General features: G+C 42.7%; 1 long non-coding RNA gene across 1 annotated transcript; it reads left to right on the top strand.

Annotated features, from left to right (window-relative positions):
- The first annotated feature begins 566 nt into the window (after positions 1-566).
- LOC123095132 (uncharacterized) lies at positions 567-2,969 on the top strand. The gene is made up of 5 exons (XR_006446105.1): positions 567-854; positions 932-1,176; positions 1,786-1,883; positions 2,050-2,422; positions 2,522-2,969. It is a non-coding gene; the product is annotated as an uncharacterized lncRNA (long non-coding RNA).
- Positions 2,970-6,459: the final 3,490 nt, after the last annotated feature.

The raw sequence follows: 6,459 nt of genomic DNA on the forward strand, positions 1-6,459 counted from the left end.
TTCATATTTTATTTATTTGGTATTCCCTCTTTTCACAAATATAATGTTTTGGATATCTTAATACTGACTACACACGAACTAAAATGAGTGAACAAACATGCTAAAACTTTTCTATATACATGCTATTCAGAACAAAATTAAAACAACTTACATTTGTGAACGGGAAGAGCATTTTAGATGTTGATATTATTTTTAGCTTGATTAAACATAGAAATGATTGACTTTAAAAAGAATCAATGTACCTTTTATTTTGAAACAAAAGGACTACAATTAGCCCACAAAGATGTCCTCAGCATTGCACTGCCTACCGCTTTTCCATCTCGCTCCTAGACGTAAGTCTATAAAACATTGTCTTTTGTGATCTTGTACGAGAGAGGGGCGAAAGTTTTTTAGGAGGTCTCTCGCGTGACTGCTGGGCTTTTCTTCGTCGTGGCTGCGGGCGATTGCCGAATAAGGCTATTCCCAACTGGTTGCGCGCGCAACCAGTATCGGAGCCGTTGCTGCCCCCTGTGGATCCGCGCGAGCCTGGCCCACATGGCTCCACCCGGATTTGGCGATTTCAGTTTTCTGGGCGCAATACGAAGCGAATACATGTCCTATCCTATCTGGCTCCTGCCTACGCTCGCGTCGCGTCTAGCCCGTACTCGCCTACTCCCCCGTCCACTACCCCCGTGACCAAGCTGCCCCATCCACCAAGCCGGACGCAGTTCAAATTTCGAATCTCATCAGGCAGACGCAGCTCCATCCACCGGCGGAACCACGCCCTCCCCATTGCAGCACCTGGATCTCGAGATTTCCTTACGATTCGTCGATGAATCGCGATGGGGAGTCATTTTCATGGATCTCATGTTCAGGTATCTCCTCTCACAAGATATTCTTCTTCTTCCTTTGTCTTCTCCGTGGATCTTCACCTTCTCCAGTTCATGTGCAGCTTCTGTTCCCAGCCGGTCGATGTCGATGCCGTTCCAGATCTGGGAGGACTAGAGGAAGGGCAGGCGGCGACGAGTGCGGGGATGGAGGGGAAGATGAAGATACTGATTCTCCTTCCTCAAGTTCTGCATCTCAAGTTCATGAAGCCACGGACGAATTTTTCAATGTCCCAGATATTGACAGCACCGACAGTCACAAAGAGCCCCAATCTTAATCCGGGTGCACTCCAAGTCCGTGACCTCAAAGGTACTATCCCCAATCTGAGATACAACTTTCAGCCAACTAGTAATGTTTTATCAATAAAGTAGTTCAGTTTCTCATTCTGAGTTGAGCATTCTGGTCAGCCTGAATTTAGATAGATCAATGACGCATGTTCAGTTTCTCATTTTCAGTACATTAGTTCGCTTTTTTTAACATCTGAGCATTCTAGGCAGCCTGATATTTCAGTAAAGTTGATAGTTTGATGAAGATTTGACTGCACCTAAAATAATTAGGGGAGCATCAGCATTTTACTCTTTATCACCAACATTAGGGGAGCATCACCACTTCAGTTTTTATCATGGACATATACAGGAACAGGAGGAAGAGCTTGATAGGGGCCAGATTTTTTTCTGTTAACAGTTTGTCTATCTGGGGTGCAGTATATGATCCAAATTCTGATTTGTGGCAAGGAATCATAAACTCGTCTATTGTTTACAGTTCATTTGATAGTCAGACTTTGTCGCCTTTTTATTAGGCTTTTATATTGTCAAATTTGCAGGCTACACGGTTCATTATTTTGGAGCAATTGGTTGTTACATATTAGACAGAGGTTGTTATCATTCGAATTGCGGTTAACATCTCAAACATATGTAGGGTCCGACTTGGGAAGATATCCGACTGCCGCGCCTCATTATCGGGAAGGAAAAGTGCTTTGGGGAAAGCCATGAGAAATTATGCAGATAAGAAGTCAGGTATCGTCATCAAGCCGGAGATCAGCCAGGAATTTGATTCTTTGGACGAAGCTTACGACTTCTACAACCTATACACTTGCAAGACTTTCGGTGTGATTGTAAGCTTTTTTGGAGATATGGAAAACTTGCCCTTTAACAAGAGGTCTCTGCGTTATCTGTGCAACAGGATGAATCAGCAACAAGGAGATGATGACATCAGGAAGACAATTCAGCTCTTTTCTGATCTGAAAGGGAAGAATCCAAATTTTGTTGATAGTGTGCTTGTGGATGAAGAGAGCAAAATCAGAGCACTGATGTGGACAGATGGTAAGAGCCTCCACCAGTACAAATTCTTCGGAGACGCAATAACCTTGACACAACATATCGTACCAACCAGTACGACATGCCATTCGGATTTTTTGTTGGTGTCTACAATCACTTCCAGAGCATCATATTTGGGGGAGTATTGCTTCGCGATGAAACTACGAAGACCTTTGAGTGGGTGTTCAAGGAATTTGTGTCCTTGATGGGAGGGAAGGCTCCAAGAACAATACTGACAGGTAATTTAAAAGCATAATGTTGTCATCATGCCATTTACTGAACTGCTATATCTCCCTGCATACACCTCACCGATAAAGTGGTTTCTTCAATTTTCACAGACCAAGCCCGTGCAATGGAGAAGGCTATATCCTCCCAGTGGCCTGATACCACACACAGATGGTGCAAATGGCATGTCCTGCAAAAAGCAAGATAAATACCTACTCCGGAAGTTTGTTCGGTGTCTTCCAATGAAAATATTATGTTGGAGATAGCACTGGCCACAGAATATGTTTTTATGCCTGGCTTGTGTTTTTTTGGTAGCGAATGTCTCGATGCGCTGTTAAGAAATATGAAGATTTATGTATCCAGGGAACAAGTAGGATCATTTTATGCCTGGCTTGTGTTTTTTTGGTAGCGAATGTCTCGATGCGCTGTTAAGACATGTAAAATTGGCAAGTTACAAGGACGTGTAAAGTTTTGCCATTGTACTGATGTGAGTACAAAGTGCAATTGAAATTCCTACTAGGTTGTTCATTTTTGACAAATGTTTATATGTTTTTTAGTTGATCTTAGTATGATGCTCTACCAACATTTGATTCTACATAGTTTCCTTGATCTGCCATGGATGGTGCTCATGTGACTCGAGTAGAAGGACTTTAACGAGGATTATTGTCCATGCACACGAACTTTCGTTTGCCACTCATAGTACTTGTGTGAATCAAAATGAAGGACTTCAACAATTAGTTCTAATAAATGGACATGATCTCGATCTTCAACACAACTAGTACTGATGTGATTCGAGAGGAAACACTTTAGAAAGAGGTACGCCAAATGCATATAAATTCTACCAAAAGTAAACCAAGAACTGATGCTCATGTGATTCGAGATGAAGGGTTTAAACACTCTGAATATAAAACTTTTCATTTACATGGATGGTGCTCATGTGACTCAAGTAGAAGTACTTTAACGAGGATTTTAGTCCATGCACACGAACTTTCGTTTGCCACTTGTGTTATTCTTGTGGATCAAGATGAAGGACTTTACCGAGTAGTTCAAGACTTTGCACCAAACTATCGTGTGCCACGAGGCTCGTGTGACTCGAGATGAAGGGTTCACGACAATCTAAATTAAAACTTTTCATATACATGGATGGTGCTCATGTTTTTTTTTGAAAAGGAGGAGGACCCCCGGCCTCTGCATCTGGAAGATGCATGCAACCACTTTATTAATTATTCATACAAGACCTTACAAAGTCATACAACAGTAAGGCTAAAGCCACCGTCTAGGCGACATCTGTCGCTAGTCCTATCTAGTTGATGAAGGGATGCTGATAGTCTGGGTCTAATACCAAACAGACCTCGCAGCCAAACCAAACATCTAAGACCTGAGGTCCCAACCAGGACGCCTGCCGGGTATGGGGCACCCACCAGTCCGGTGCACTCCTCAACCAGGACGCCTGCCGGTATGAGGCCACCACAGCCACCTGCCACCAATCTTTAGTACTGTACTGCTGCATCGGCGAGACCCTGCTGCTCCATGCCGCTGAGACCCGCCGTTGTCGACGTGTCAGATGCCACACCGCTCCTCCTCTTGTCCCCTCCAGCTAGCACTTGGTCCAAAACGATGCCCCCGGGAGGGAGAACGACATCGAAACATCATCATCATCCGATCCGGTAGACTCAGATCTAGGGTTTCCCGTGGAACCTCGCGATCAGGTTGACATGACATGTAACGACGATGCCTCGAGAAGGAAACAACGTCAGAGATGCCGCCACCATCCGCCAAAACCGCAGTCAGGCGCGATGGTGCTCATGTGACTTAGTAGAAGGACTTTAACGAGGATTATTGTCCATGCACACGAACTTTCGTTTGCCACTCATAGTACTCGTGTGAATTGAGATGAAGGACTTCAACAATTAGTTCTAATAAATGGACATGATCTCGATCTTCAACACAACTAGTACTGATGTGATTCGAGAGGAAACACTTTAGAAATAGGTACGCCGAATGCATATAAATTCTACCAAAAGTAAACCAAGAATTGATGCTCATGTGATTCGAGATGAAGGGTTTAAACACTTTGGATATAAAACTTTTCATTTACATGGATGGTGCTCATGTAACTCAAGTAGAAGTACTTTAACGAGGAGTTTAGTCCATGCACACGAACTTTCGTTTGCCACTTGTATTACTCTTGTGGATCAAGATGAAGGACTTTACCGAGTAGTTCAAGACTTTGCACAAAACTATCGTGTGCCACGAGGTTCGTGTGACTCGAGATAAAGGGTTCACAACAATCTAAATATAAAACTTTTCATATACATGGATGGTGCTCATGTGACTCGAGTAGAAGTACTTTAACGATTATTGCAGTCCATGCACACGCACTTTCGTTTGCCACTTGTACTACTCTTGGTAATCAAGATGAAGGACTTTACCGAGTAGTTCAAAACTTTGCACATAACTTTCGTGTGCCATGAGGCTCGTGTGATTCGAGATGAAGGGTTTACGACAATCTGAATGGATGGTGCTCATGTGACTCGAGTAGAAGGACTTTAACGAGGATTATTGTCCATGCACACAAACTTTCGTTTGCCACTCATAGTACTCGTGTGAATCGGGATGAAGGACTTCAACAATTAGTTCTAATAAATGGACATGATCTCGATCTTCAATACAACTAGTACTGATGTGATTCGAGAGGAAACACTTTAGAAAGAGGTACGCCGAATGCATATAAATTCTACCAAAAGTAAACCAAGAACTGATGCTCACGTGATTCGAGATGAAGGGTCTAAAGACTCTGAATATAAAAAAATTCATTTACATGGATGGTGCTCATGTAACTCGAGTAGAAGTACTTTAACGAGGATTTTAGTCCATGCAAATGAACTTTCGTTTGCCACTTGTATTACTCTTGTGGATCAAGATGAAGGACTTTACCGAGTATTACTCTTGTGGTGCTTTCGTGTTCTAACACGAAGACTTTACTGAAGGCACGGGGCGTTTGCGCAAAGATAGACCCCCAATTAATGAACTTTAATCTAGCATACCCGGTGCGTTCGTGTACGAAAATGAAGGACTTTACATAATTCATTGGGCAATTACACAAGGATAGATCCCCGCATGACAAACTTCAATATAACATATGCCCGGTGCTTTCGTGTTCAAACACGAAGGACTTTAGAAAGCACCAGGCGATTGCACAAAGATAGACCCCCTACTTAATTAACTTTAATCCAACATACCTAGTGCGTTCATGTACAGACATGAAGGACTTCACGTAATTCACTGGGCGATTGCACAAGGATAGATCCCCGAATGACAAACTTTAATATAGCATGCCCGGTGCTTTCGTGTTCAAACACGAAGGACCTTACTGAAAGCATCGGGCGATTGCACAAAGATAAACCCCGACTTAATGAACTTTAATCTAGCATACCCGATGCGTTCATGTACAAACATGAAGGACTCTACATAATTCACTGGGCAATTGCACAAGGATAGATCCCCGAATGACAAACTTTAATATAGCACGGCCGCTGCTTTCGTGTTCAAACACGAAGGACTTTACAGAAAGCACCGGGCGATTCCACAAAGATAGACCCCCACTTAATAAACTTTAATCCAGCATACCTGGTGCGTTCGTGTACGAACATGAAGGACTTTTCATAATTCATCGGGCAATTGCACTAGAATAAATCCCCGCATGACAAACTTCATTATAGCGTGCCCGGTGCTTTCTTGTTAAAACATGGCAGACTTTATTGAAACCATTGGACGATTGCACAAAGATAAACGCCCACTAAATTAATGAACTTTAACCAAACATACCCGATGCGTAATTCATTGAGTGGTTGCACAAGGATATATCTTTGAATGACAAACTTTAATATAGCATGCCGGGTACTTTCGTGTTTTAATATATAAGTGCGATGAATTCATAACCTAGTGTCAGAAATCTATAGGCCTCGGCCCTGCATCTGTTTTAATACATCCATATATACATGCGAACCCCTCATAAGAGGGTCGAAAACCATGCATGGCTGACAATTTG

This window comes from Triticum aestivum, chromosome 4B (assembly GCF_018294505.1).
Source record: "Triticum aestivum cultivar Chinese Spring chromosome 4B, IWGSC CS RefSeq v2.1, whole genome shotgun sequence".
Taxonomy (NCBI): domain Eukaryota; kingdom Viridiplantae; phylum Streptophyta; class Magnoliopsida; order Poales; family Poaceae; genus Triticum; species Triticum aestivum.